Below are 14,237 nucleotides of genomic sequence, written 5' to 3'. Positions count from 1 at the left end.
TGGGTGGGGTAGTCTTTTGTGGGGAGAAGGTGAGACCAATTGCTTCCAGACGATCTGTAATAGCAGTCAGTGCCTTCTGTAGTCAACTCTGATAGGAGACCATCAATGATGGGGTCGGTGGCATAGATCGCAATGTCATTAGTATAGATTGCCATGCGGATGGTGTAGCGGGATGCAGGAAGGCAGCTTGGGAGTCAAGCCAAAGCTACGTTAAATACGAATGGACTTAAAACGCTCGCCTTTGGAACTCATGCGCTTACTTTGTGGGGAAAGTTATATGTGGTGGCAACATGAACTATAAATGGTCTATGATTATTAGGAATTATTTGGCATAAGCTATACCGGTGACTATTAGTCATTTAAAGAAAAGGAGTATAACCTCATGCGGAAGAGCATCAAATGTCCTGCGTACATCGATATCGGTTCCCTTTGGCATCTTCTAGAGTAGAGATGACGTCCATGAGAAGTCTGCGGAGCAGCAGTTGTTACGAAAGTTGCTTTGCTCACAAGAGAGAGCATTCAGGATGCCGGGTATAAACTGGAGTTGGCGGAGAGCCACGCGAGCCATGCTCTCCAGTGTCCTGCCTGCGGCCGACGTCAAGGATACTTGCCCATATAATGTTTTACTTTTGAGTAGAAGGACTACAAAAGCGCAGCGCTTATCGCCGGGAATGTAGCCACTTTTCCAGATTTCGTTGAAGGCTTCCAACGAGTAAGCGCTGGTTATATCGAGATTTAACAGCATATTATAGGTGATGCCGTCTTGTCCAGGAGCGCTTCTGGTGTGGTGTCGTGTTTCGAGGATGAAATTGAGGTCATGGATGGCAAAGCTGCATTGCATGCCTCTGATATAGCCACAGATTGCTGCTTCCAAGGGAGAGGAAGGATGTTTACTGTTGTGCTATCGCGAACGGCAGCAGGTGGGGACTCGAAGGTTCTAGCGAGTGCTTCAGCAAGGAACCATTAATTGTTTCAAGGAGGCGTTTAAAGGGCAACTCCAGCGATTGCCTGATTCTCACATACATCAATGAAATTTACATCAAAAGTTCTTCTCAGCATCAAGATTATTCATTTATTTATTTTTGGATACCTGCACAGCCTTACAGCATTACAGCCGACAGAGGGGGAACTACAAACATAAAAAAATTCAAAACAACGTACACAAACAAAACCACCAAGCTTTACAAAGCTTATGATGTAGCCAAAGCGGGGGCGAAGGTAGCGCTATTGTTGATAGTGTAATGAAGAAGATGATTCAGCGCCCAAGGTAAACGACGATGAAGACGGCTGAGTTCCTGGCCGATCAGCTGGCACGCGCACTCAAAGCGCGGACTGTCTTGTTCGGACGAGATTGTGCCTTACTCTACGATCGTCGTGTGTCACCGGTCGCCGTCTCCAGTCCTCCAAATAACCCCCAATAAACCCCTCTTCAATAGAAACAAATTCAGCCGGTAACGCGTTCAATTCGCAGGCCGTGCATACAAAAAAATGAATAATGAAATGGGTCGCTCTGAGAAGTAATTTTAAAGATTGCGCTCAGGCACTCGTGTCTCGCTCTGCAAAACAGGAGTTTTGTTTCGGAGACCACTGTGCTTGATGACATCACAGGTCTAGAGGAGCGTCGACCCATAGCTGGCCGAGGAGACAACGGCGACATTGTAGCGGCCCTATACTGGGCGCGGCTGTTCGGTGTGGAGCAGCCTATTCCGACGTGCACATCATAAGCGGTGCAGGGGCAAGGGTGCGATGGCGCTACTCAGACAGCTTAGGACACCGCAGAGACGGTCGACAGTTTGCTTGCGAACGGTATCAATTTTGCAGTCACCATCTTGTACTTCCAGCTCGGACGTAATGCATTTCTTGCAGCAATGGGTGATTGAGAGTGCTATGTTTTGGATGTACGGGTTATCCCGCGAAAAACAACACAGTGATTCACCTGCGAATTTCCAAGGACAAGGAGCTCGGCGAGAAATTGAATCTTGCGAGCCAGAGCCCCAGTGAATATGAGAACGCTCGTGTGCTCAGAAAATTTCACACTGCTACCAACACAGGAGGCTTTTGATGAAAAGTTCGATCTCGCGAGTACCAGTAGATAGTTGAAATCGAATGCTGTGCTGGTGATCTTTATTCAAACGACACAAGGCTTTCTGTGGCCGTTCCGAGAAGTCACTAGGATCGCTATGAGTAATTAGTTCAAGTATACTTTTTGGAAGGCGGCTGACGGATCGTATGCCGGGAGTACGTGCGAAGGGGGCTCGTCGGAGAGAAAGGGGTATCGACAGAGATGGGTCCCGACATCGGACAAAAAGGTGTGTACGCCGTAGGTGCCTGGCACCTTTGACCAAGTCTGTCATGCTTGTGAGCGGTGGCATCTGTGGTTCGCCAGAAAAAAAAAAATATTGGGGAAGCACGCGGGCAGGCGCGCGCTCGAAAGCGGTTAAAACATTTGTTATCGTTTTGCTTATTGCCGTCGAGATCGGAGTGCTACCTTTTGTGTACAGTTGTAAAGGCGGCGGCTGCGTGCGTTTATCATTAGTTTTACGCCGCTGAATTTGAGAGCTCCGGAGTGCATTTTTACAAGGGTAAGAGCGTGCAACTTTGTGGAAGGCACGCGATGCTGGCGAAGGAAACCATATCGTGGGGGCCGGCGTGTCAGTTTCGTAAATTTCCTTCTCAGGTTGGTTAAAATATGCGACTGTGACAAAACGGGACGCTCGTCTGAAAAAAATAAAGCCAGACTTGATCACCTTAGAGTTGACAATCCGGCGCCTGTTTTCATAAACGTGCATCTCTGTACAATGTCCAAGAAAATGCTTGCGATGAATTTTGAAAGAAAAAAAGTAGAAAATACTTCCGGAAATTATAGTCTTGTAAATTAACGACCAAATCCTGAGAAAACCTAAGGAAAATCCTGTCATGTTGATGACATGCAATTTATATTTATATGTAGCTATGGGGCCGTTGTCGTGGTGGCAGTGTAGAAAGACGCGCATGATGGATTTTGTCATGTATGATAATAATTATTCTCTGTATATATGTTCAAACCATTGAAAAATCTCGCGAACCTGCTCGGGATGAAAATTCGCTATTTGTGAGCAGGAATGAAAATATCCCTCTTTTCTGGATGATAGCTTCAAAGTCAGCTTGGAATGCTGTCAGACACTCTGTCTCACGACCGCTGCGAACTGCAAAAATCAAAATTTATAAAAGTTTGTTTCAATCGCACTGGAAGATGAGGAAGAAAATGTGGTAGTCTATGATGCGGTCAGTCGCCAAGGCCATTACATAGGCTTGCTCTTGAAGTGACTAAACCGGTCATTTTTGAATACAAAGCTAGGCTGGAGGATTCCCAACTAATATTTACCTCCTTCCGCCAAACTGGTTTGCTTCTCAGGCAGTTGGGTCCGTTGCACCTGAGGTGCTCCTTTGTGAGGGTCGATATGGGCCAGGTTGTCACTTTTGTATACAAACGTATTTCCACTTAATATTTACACACTATTGAAAATGTCATAGAAAACACTGGAAATGGCTGTACATGTCTCCTGAAAGAGACTCCCACTTTCAGCAGAACTGATGGTGCCGGCACCAGCATATGGACTAAGATTCGAGACCTAAAAATAAACTCTCCTTCGGCATCTTATGTTCACACCTCGGTTTCCCGTCCCTTTGCCTGAATCCTCAAATCACCAGGAATAAGCAGCGAGATTGGGGCAAGAAGATTTACTCTCGCCCCGTACCCAGTAGATGTCTGCCGCGCCGTTTCCGCACTGAAAACACAAACGAACGAGCGACCCAGAGCAGACCGGGGCTATGCCTCACTTTCAGAAGGACGGCTGTCTTTGTGTGTCTGGGCACCAGGCCTGCCCCAGCTCAGTCTCGCGGCGCTTCCTTTTCCAGGTTCATCGTCACTCATACCGTGGGAACTCTTGAAGGTGTGCGCTCTAAGCTCCTTTTCGGCCCTAATCTGTCTGGCCATCATTGAACGTTCTTGACGGCCGTCCGCCAAGGGCATCTGCTTAGCCGCTATGTCTCGTGGTGGTTTCTCTTTTGCCACCTTTCTAATAGGGCGCCCGATAGGCGCTCCCGACGCTTTAGCGATTTGCGGATTGTACCGTAGCCCCGAGGCGCCTTTGCACGTGCTGCACCGCTCGCGCCTTTATTCGAACGTGAACCGAAGTGAGCAGCCAATTTTGGTGTGCTGGAAGCGCGCGTCCCCTTCCCATTCAGGGACTGGGGACGGTCAACCGCGAACAACGTATGATTTCTGCGGCGACGGGAACAGCGCGTGCCTTTCCGCCCTTACTGCCTTGAACTCAGCGGCGGATTTCGCGCTCTTTCGGACGGCCGGCTGAATCTAGCCTTTACATCTATATTCGATCTATGCTCGGTCTATCCTGTGTCGTTTTGGTTTTATGTGAAATAAATAGCGCAGTGGTATCTATCACACTATTCCGTGGACACCTGACCTGCGCCGTAAGAGAAGGGATGAAGGTAGGTCTGAAAGAAGAGAGAACAAAAGGCCGTAGTTGTGGGCGGCGGAATGATTTCGACCAACTAAATGCCGTTAAAGTGCACTGTCACAGCACAGCACACGGACGGCTTAGCGTTCATAGAAACGTGGCCGCTGCGGTCGGGTTTGAGCCCGGGATGTACCATGTAAATCTTACTGTAACTAGAATGGAATGAGTCGCTTGAGGCCAATCAAGCATTTAATTCACCTTAAAAGCCCGGAGAATGATTTAGCGGTCAGGCCGAAAGTTGGCTGAATGAATATGCGACACTCACTGACCAGAGAGGCGCTGCTTGAAAGAAGCGTACTGATTTGAAAACTTCAAGAGACTCACAGCGAACAGCTTGGCCCAGGCCCCCGTAGTGTCCGGCGTGAACACGTGCCCGGGGCAGCGTGTCTCCATGGCTACGAGGACCGCTTGCAACAGGTGTTCGAAGTGCTCGATCCGTACGCCGGGCTTGGACATGTGGTTGATGGCGTTCTTTCGGACCAGCTCGTGTAGGAGCACAGGGTCGTCCAGCGAGTCCACGATGGCCGTAAGCTGGGCGCCCACAGCGCACCCGTGAGCTCTGAACCTGCCATGGAGACATGAAAGAGCGGGTACCGTGGATAATTTCATTCAAGGTTTGTTTAGTATGAAAGCCTCGGATGCATCATTAGTGCTAAGAGGCTCCTACGATCGCAGAGTCGAGAAAAATCTCGATTGTGACTCGTTGAATGTCATAGCAACTGTGGCGTTAGCCTCGGTCTAGCCACCGAAACAGCTAGTGGGGAAAGCATGTGTGACAGAATATCCTGTTGTAGGGGCTCTCCACTATCGACTCTTGCGGGTCAACTCCTCGTGAAGCACAAATCATGGAACGACATGTGGAGCGAGATTTGACTTCTTTCGTAAGAATTAGAGAGACGCTTACAATTCCATCATACAATTGTGCTGCCTAAATGGCATGCACCTGCTAGCCTGTAGTTGGCGAAGGTGATTCGATTCCACATAAAAGCTTCACTATACCTCGTCACCTAGCGCAGTGGACGCCGTTAGAGTGGAAGGAGGAGTGGAGAGGACGCTGTCAGCCAAAAAGAAAGTGTGCAGGGTGTGTATAACGCAACCGGTTGCGTGGTGGCGCGCACTATAGGAGGAAGCGTGGGAAACAGGCGTCGCAGCACTAGCCAGATGTCGCCGTCATACACGTAGGCGATCCTATGTGTCTGGATATTTTCTTTAATATTATGTGACATCGCACAAAACAGGACTTTCACTACCCACACAGAAGTCCTCCACTTACACTTATAAACGCCACCCACAAAAATATTCTGATTCGGTAATCAAGGAGTAGAATTTAGTGCTGATGCTTTATTTTACAGGGCAAGAATGTCGCCTCTTGATACTCAGAGCCTTAGCAACATGAAAAGGCGCCCACAGAATTGACGTATAAGTAAACTTAGATCTTCATCACAGTTAATGATTCGTTGTTCAAAGTAAAGGGTAGTAACTTTCAAGGCACCTTGGATATTTGATTTTTTCATATTAGTTTTGATTCACTTTTCTGATCTGCCTGCTTATATCCTAGACTCTGCACAACGTTTAAACTACTGCGTTACCATGAGAACTGAGATGAGCAAAGTATGCGACCTAAACGAGTTACAGAAATTGTTTTTCATTTTTAGACCGCTCACATGTCCGAAGTTGGCTGTTCTTACGTCAAAGAGGCTACAACGTGGATAGTTTCTAAGGCGAATATACGGAGCAGCGCACATGCAATTGTATTCTGGAAAAGTTAGGCGGCGGCAGCAGCCACAGGCTCTCCGAACTTGCTGGGACAGTGAGCATGAATAGTATTTGGGGTAACTAAACAAAGTACGACGGTGTGCGACGTACCGGGAAGTACTGACGAGGTCCTTTAGCTGCTGGTTGCCAAAGACAGGGAAGACCTGCAGGTAGGACGGGTACCGTTGGAAGAACTCGACGAAGATAAGAACTCCACAGTCGGTCCTGGCGCGGCAGTAGGCGCCCCATGTGTCGCGCACAATCTTGCGCTCGGTCTGCGTCAGACCTGTTGTGCGACCGGCCGCCGATTTCCGGTGCAAGCCGTTGCCCATGACTTGTTCTTCTTTCTCAACATGCCCCGCGTGCTTCTTTTTCAAGCGCACGCGGTGCAGCATTCTGCATTGATGGCACCGCTACCTTCTAGGCACTCAGCACCGCCAAACGGCGAGTAGTGGCTTCGTCAAAGCTGACATTCTAGAGGCAATACTTACTAGGAAGGTATAGGACTGCGATGGGACCTTGAATGTCACTATAGCAAGTGAAAACTATATAGTTGCTTCACCTGGAACATTACGATTTTTAAGCGACACCAGTCTATCCTTCTTCTTCTTACTTTCCCCATATCTTTCCGCTTTTCTCACTAAGCCTAATGGCTAATACCTCGAATAAAAGTTATAGCCGATTTGCATAGTTGATCAATTACGAAGTAGATGCTCAGCACTGCTTGTCCCTGCTATACTTTTGCATTTTATTTCTTGCGTCGTTTAGCTGTAATATCAGAATCGGCAGACTAATGTTCCCGCTGTCTTCGTGACCGTTGCACTTAGTACGGCGAACCTGCCCCTCAGTGCCAGACGGACCGGCTTGATCCATTGCGAAGCGAAGCAAATGCGCGGCGCAACCGCATCCTCTGCTTTCCTTACACATCTTCAGCGGTTCTCACTACAAATGAACGAAAATAGGTGCAATGTATTACATCCATAATTGAATGCACTGCCCTCCACATGAAAGGTCTGGGGTGCGATCATAGGGGATAGAAAGAGGTTTGAAGAGAACGTAGGACATGAGCAAAACGTGCTAAACATTTTCGCCATCAACAAATTCCGAGCAGTGAAAAAAGGTCTCCATGGCGAAAAAAGGAAATACAAGGGCAGGGAATTAATGCGCTTCACAAGCTGCTTCACAACGCGGCGAGTGGCTCAGATCAGGGAGCACCGCTCATACACTGCGCAATCAGAATAGGGACGTAGGAGGACCGCGCCAGCGTCTCGTTGTGTTCGCCGCTTCCAGCCCCATTTTGATTAAAGATTGAAACGTGAAGTTGTAACTTTTCCAAATTTCATTCAAGTTCTCCTTCAGTTTATTGCAGGGCTACAAAAAATGCTGTAACAAGCAATAAAAGCAGCGCAACAACGAAATGCAATGCTTGGCGACCTTTCTTTTGTCACAACTGAAAGCTGTTTTAGTAATTTTAGTGTGTATTTCGTACTTACTGCATCTTCCCACTGAGCACAGAATGCGTAGCCGTCTTAATATGTCTGCACTGGTAGCAGATACCTTGAGCTACCAAAGATATCTACAAGACGTCGCTTGATGCTAGTTTAGAAGACATCATCGGCAAGAGGTCGGGAAGCTGTCTTTCGAAGGATTTTTACGTCTGCAGCTACACAACGCAGGTAAAAGCCAGGGTCCGCAAGATGTCTTTCAGATTTCTGCTTCAGATGTCTACCCCACTTCCTCAATACGTTTTAGTCTCACATATGCATCTATAGTGCAATATGTCTACACTTTAACATGACGACACTGCTATGCATGCTATAAGATAGTTTGTCCAAGGTTCTAGCGATTTTTTGCTCGAAAAATACTGTATCTGAGGTGCATGCGCTTTAGGAATTTTTAATTAAGCATGTAATTTGGGCTGTTCCAGCATGTAGGACCAATATGGCACCAAGCAATGCAGTGTAGGCACTGCATATTTACAGAATGTGCAGAAGCCGTTGACACCTTCCTTTCTTCATCGGTTGGTGCAGCCCATAGCCACAGCAGTGTTCGGACTCGCTGGGCGCAGTGACGGTCGGCAGACTCCAAACTCCGAGTCAGTGCACATATCAGTGTGGGATAAAAGCCAGGAGAAGAATGACAAAAACACAGTTCGCACAGAGGAACAATTTGCTGCGTCGATGCTAATATGCGCTCCGTCATTCCGAACTTCGAGTGCATTTATAGCAATCTGGTACTTCATCTTGGGAAAACTACCAACCAGCCCATTCTTCCACCCTTGCAAGCTATCTGGTAGACTGACAGATGTTCAGTACTGTATTTGACTTATATTTCCACGAGATGTCTTGCAAGACCTCTTGTTGCCTAAAAAGGTGGGTAGATTAGGTGAGCTACTAGATCGTTACAAGACATATCAAGACATCTGCCAACGTCTTGCATTTCTTGTGAAGATGGTTTAACGGTGTTACGCTGCTTAACCGCAGTATTATTTTTTCATTTTTTTTTCCTCTCAAAATGCGCAGTAAATGTCTGGTCACACTGTTGGAGTATAACTTGTGGTTCCACAGCCTACATCACTCATTCTGTGCGCTCTCATCGCATACGTGAGAAAAGCATTGCTTAGTTTAATCGGACATGTCACTATCTGTGGTGTTTCTGTGAGACAGACGAAGCTGCCAAACTGTGAAACCCAATACTGGAATTGCGAGGAAACACTATCGAGAAATTGTACACGGCAAGTGGATGCATCTGATGATATTGATACGTGGCAAGGTTAGTGCGCTAAGGTTAGTCCAGGTTGACGCAGCACACAAAGCACAGATTCACAACAGCATTAACCTTCTTCTAGCACTAAACGTTGCTACCACTTTGTCGTCTTCTGTGTCACTGTTTCTGATCGTTATCTTTAACGTCCAGCGATGCAGGGTATATATGTCACATTACCCCCCCCCCCCCCCCCCCCCCCCGAAAAGCACAGTCCCGGTGCGCACTAGGACGAACTACTGCAGGGGTAGTACGGCTTCATTCTAGCGACATGAACAATCTCGGTGCGTGGCATAGAGGACTGTCGCGGCGGATGTACGGGGGCGACCTCGTATATCACAGGGGTGACTGGCCGTAAAACACGGTAGGGTCCTGCGTAGCGTGGCAAGCGCTCACACAGCCCAACTACGAGCGGGAGTCCAGAGCAAGACGAGAGAGCCCGGAGAGTAGTGGACGTCCCGGTGACGAGAATCATGGCGCCGTTTTTGAGAATTTTGGGAGGAGGCCACTCGTCGGCGAGCAATAACACAGGCTGCGTCAGCTCGGGAGATGGCGTCACGAATGTAGCAACTGGCGTTAGCGGTGGGAGGCAATACGCTGTCAAAAGAAAGGGGAGAGTCGCGGCCGTATAGAAGATAAAACGGTGAGCAGCCCATTGTGTCGTGACGACAGGAATTGTACGCGAACGTTACAAACGGCAAATTAATATCCCAGTCACGGTGATCATCCGAGACATACATAGGCAGCATGTCTGTGAGCGTGCGGTTGAGGCGTTCGGTGAGGCCGTTCGTTTGTGGATGGTAAGCGGTGGTAAAATAGTGCTTAATGGAGCAGTACCGAAGAATTTCGTCGACTACTCGAGCAAGAAAGCGACGGCCACGGTCAGTGAGCAGCTGTCGTAGATCACCATGGAGCAGGATGACGTCGTGGAGAAGAAACGCAGCCACATCAGTTGCACAGCTGGTGGGTATCGCTCGGGTTACAGCGTAGCGCGTAGTATAATCCGTGGCCACTGCAATCCATTTATTCCCCGACGCAGAAAGTAGAAAAGGCCCGACGAGGTCAAGGCCAACTCGGGAAAACGGGTCTATTGGGATGTCGATCGGCTGCAGGGATCCAGCAGGCATAGCCGAGGGCTTCTTCCGTCGCTGACACCGGTCACAAGAAGCAACGTAACGACGAACAGAGCGATAGAGACCTGGCCAAAAGAAGCGGTGGCGGACGCTATCGTACGTACGAGATACGCCAAGATGACCCGCTGTGGGTGCGTCGTGCAGCTGTTGAAGAACGGTGGTACGCAGGTGTTCGGGGACTACGAGCAGAAGCTCGGCGCCATCTGGTCGCATATTCCGTCGGTATAAGGTGCCCTTGTTGAGCACAAACAGAGCAAGGGTAGCATCAAGGTGATCAGTGCTGAGGCTATTGATTATACTGCAAAGCTTGGGATCTAAGCGCTGCTCATGGCGAATGTTTGAAAGGTCAGAGAGGGCCAACACATATGTGTCATCGTCGCACTCTCTCGCAGGTGGGGGTTCTACCGGGTTACGGGACAGGCAATCAGCGTCAGCGTGCAGCCAGCCAGATTTGTGGACGACAGAAAAAGTGTATTCCTGAAGGCGGAGGGCCCAATGACCCAGGCGACCAGTAGGGTCCTTCAGCGTAGAAAGCCAGCATAAGGCATGGTGGTCGGTGATGACGGAAAACGGGCAGCCAAACAAGTAAGGGCGAAACTTTGTAATGGCCCACACGAGGGCTAAGCACTCACGTTCTGTGATCGAGTAATTCCGTTCAGCCGCAGAAAGGAGGCGACTGGCATAAGCAATGACGCGAGTGCGACCCATCTGCTGCTGGGCGAGTATGGCGCCAATACCGTGACCACTGGCGTCGGCGCGTACCTCCGTTGGTGTCGAAGGATTGAAGTGTGCCAGGACGGGCGGGTTGGTGAGGGCTGCAATGAGCGCAGAAAACGCTTGGGATTGTTCTTGGTCCCAGCAAAATGGAGCGTCATTCTTCAAAAGATTGGTGAGTGGACGAGCCGTCTCCGCAAAGTTAGGTACGAACCGCCGAAAATAGGAGCAAAGCCCAAGACAGCTACGCACGTCACCGGTACAACGGGGTGTAGGAAATGCACTTACAGCACGTATTTTGTTTGGATCTGGTTGAATGACATGGGCGTCGACTACGTGACCGAGCACCTTGAGTTCACGTCGGCCGAAGCTACATTTCTTCGAGTTCAGCTGAAGGCCAGCTCTTCGGAAGACGCCAAGAATGGCATCAAGGTGATGGAGACGAGGGCAATACGGGGTTGGAGGAAAGGCCGACGTTAGCAAGTTCCTGTCAGACAACAGCCTGTATCATGGCCACGGTGTCAGGCACTGGAGATGGGAACGGTGCAGGAGCTAATGCCTCGAGTTCTCGCCTGACGATACGAGTCATTGTTGCGGACTGAGAAGGCTGTTGCAGAGGAGCCAGATCATCACAGGATGATGTAGCTGCCGTGTTCGGAAGGCGCTCAAAGTGATGTACCAGGCGTCGTTGTTTAGCCTGCTCGAATCTTCGGCAAACTTGAAGAACCGACTCGACGGTAGCAATCCATGCAGAAGAGGATGTTGAACGCGTCATCTGCGATGCCCTTGAGGATATGTCCTACCTTTTTACTTTCCAGCATGGAGCTGTTCGCCTTGCGACACAACGCGAGCACGTCTTGAATGTAGGCCAGGTAGGACTCCGTGATGGATTGGGCGCGAGACGAAAGTTAGGTTTTGGCTGCGAGAGCCCGTCCAATGGGCTTCCCGAACAAGTCGTAAAGCTTTTGCTTGCAAATTTCCCAAGTTACCTCAACGGCTAGTCAGGGCGCAAACTGACGGCGTTTTTAAGCGAAAGTCAATGTCACACGACAGCAAAAAGAGAGGCTACTATATATACTTTGAAATACTTTTGGTTTGTGTCAACACAACGATCCTCAAGGGCCTAAGCGAGAAGCACAATGTAAGGCTGACGAGAAGGTATCAAAAATAAGCCACAGATTACGTCAGCAATTGCAGAGCGATCAGCATAGCTAAATATAAACTCTCTCTTGAGAAATAAACGTATCAATTTTGTGCGCTCGATTGGACCGACGCACAATGGAAGCCATTCCAAAACGACACTCATGCCGTCACGTGGCGAGGCAGATCCTAGGGCGACTAATTAGATTTTATTCATACTGTGCTCGATCTCAGACTCTCAGGCCTTATAGTCTTAACGCGTCACCGCGGCGAGACGACTTTGGCGCCTTTATGCTCAAGCAAATTCTCTGCAACAGATAGTGGCGCCATCTGAGGAGCCGAAGGTAAATGAGAATCTGCATCTCAAGGAAAAACCGTGAGAAGGCAGCTACAGCCATTCTGAAATGAAATCGATAAAATGACGAGACTCCGAGACTAAACCATAAACACCTGCTGATTGCGTCGTAAGCATAAGGAATGAGTGGTATTTTCGCCTCTGAGAGATTTCAGCCTGGGCTCATCAACTGCATATCCAGGTAACAGGAAGAACGTTTCATGACATTTTATCACATCGAGTGCAAAAGAGGCCTTTTGTTCTAGTGTAAGCGGTAACATGCTCGGTACGTTGCATTCAGTGGCATAACGTCGAGACCGTGAAGTGGATGGAAAATATCGATTAACCGCAGAATTCGCTCACTTTAGGGACGCAATGCAAAGCTGCATAGCAGGAACGCTTATGAATGCCGTGTCATGCAAGCTATAATGACTTGCATTTGACTACCCTCACTTTCTGGGCTTCGCATTCTGCATTTGGCCACAATAAAATAAGGGAATATCAATATTGGAGGGGCTGATATAGCAAGCGGGGAAAAGCGGTACGCAGCGCTTTGTTAACTTTGAGGTGGTGAGTGAAATTTTTGTACGTCGACAGCACTACATGACAGCATGACAGCACTAAAGCCTATAAAGACGGACAGGGAAAGACCATTTGTCTTGAGGCAGGGCCCTGCGCACTTCAGCGGTGGGACCCGTTAGTGAGAATTGTTACTGCACGCGAGGCTTCATTCTGGGTGATGATGGGGGCAAAGTGATGTTCTTTCCCTCTTTAGCGAAAAATTTCGCTGTTTTGTGTGCACTGATGCACTCAAGTCTCCTTTCCATCGAGCGCGCTCTGTTGTTGCTGTAAAGCATCCTTTCTCTTCAACATCAAACTGAGAGAAGAAAGAGCAGCAACCCGAACGGGTATCTTCTTGTAGGCCAGTCGGTGAGGCATCATGAGGAGGCGCCGCGCAAACGAAACAAGGAAAAAATACAAGGATAGCGATAGTCCTGTTTTCCATTTGTCTTGTCGTGTTTCTTTCCTTTGCGCTGCGCCTCTCCATGATAACTCGAATGGGCATCGTCGGTACAAGTATAGATGCGTCAAACATACAAACCGTGGCTAACTTCGCTCCTGATAAAAACGCATATACAGGGGCTGGTTCCTGCCGAAAACACGAAGCCAGTAATGAAAATTTAACTGCGGTGCTATTGCTCACGTTGAGGAAAATGCCTGGGGCCGCATGCCGCCAGCGTTGTTCATTGGAGCAGCGTTGTTCATTGTTCGTTGGTATGGCAAAGATGGAAGCATAAGTTTAAGGCTGAATACGTAATAATTCAAACTGTAGCTTTGACAGCACTGGGTAAACTTAAAAGGAACGTATTGTATATTTGTGTACTAAAAGAGCCTATACATTTTATAGGTTCACTAGAAGCTTTGATCTCGAGATGAAACTCATTCAATTTTCTTTGTAAAGACTCGGCAGGCCCTAACCCGTTTTCACCAGTTAATTGAGCTTCATGCTTTGATCCGGCCAAAAAGCTGTCCAGTACATTTTTCGGCTTATCAGTTAAGTCGAGACGGCGCCAATACATTCTGCCTTTTGTTGGAGTACATCTAGCCATTCTTATCAGGTTTCTTTATGTCGCAAGAAAATATAGATGAGGCGTAAAGTGGAAAAGATAGCAATACTTGGAAGAGTTTCTTGGACGAATAATTTACACCGTTGAAAATGACGGTCCTGGGCAGTTCTATGCATATTAGAGTGTTGACATAATTGAAGTCGCCCGGTTTCAAAGAACGTCCAAATGAGGTACGCGGTCCGCAGGATAATTTCGGCGCTTGGTGCCTTGGTTAGACAAAAAAAAAAAAAGTTATAGAAAATATTTGCTG

The sequence above is a fragment of the Amblyomma maculatum genome, chromosome 1, assembly GCF_055883805.1.
Source record: "Amblyomma maculatum isolate TAMU_Amacu chromosome 1, ASM5588380v1, whole genome shotgun sequence".
Classification (NCBI taxonomy): Eukaryota; Metazoa; Arthropoda; class Arachnida; order Ixodida; family Ixodidae; genus Amblyomma; species Amblyomma maculatum.
The sequence above is the reverse complement of the archived record's forward strand: the minus strand, read 5'-3'. Positions refer to the sequence as shown.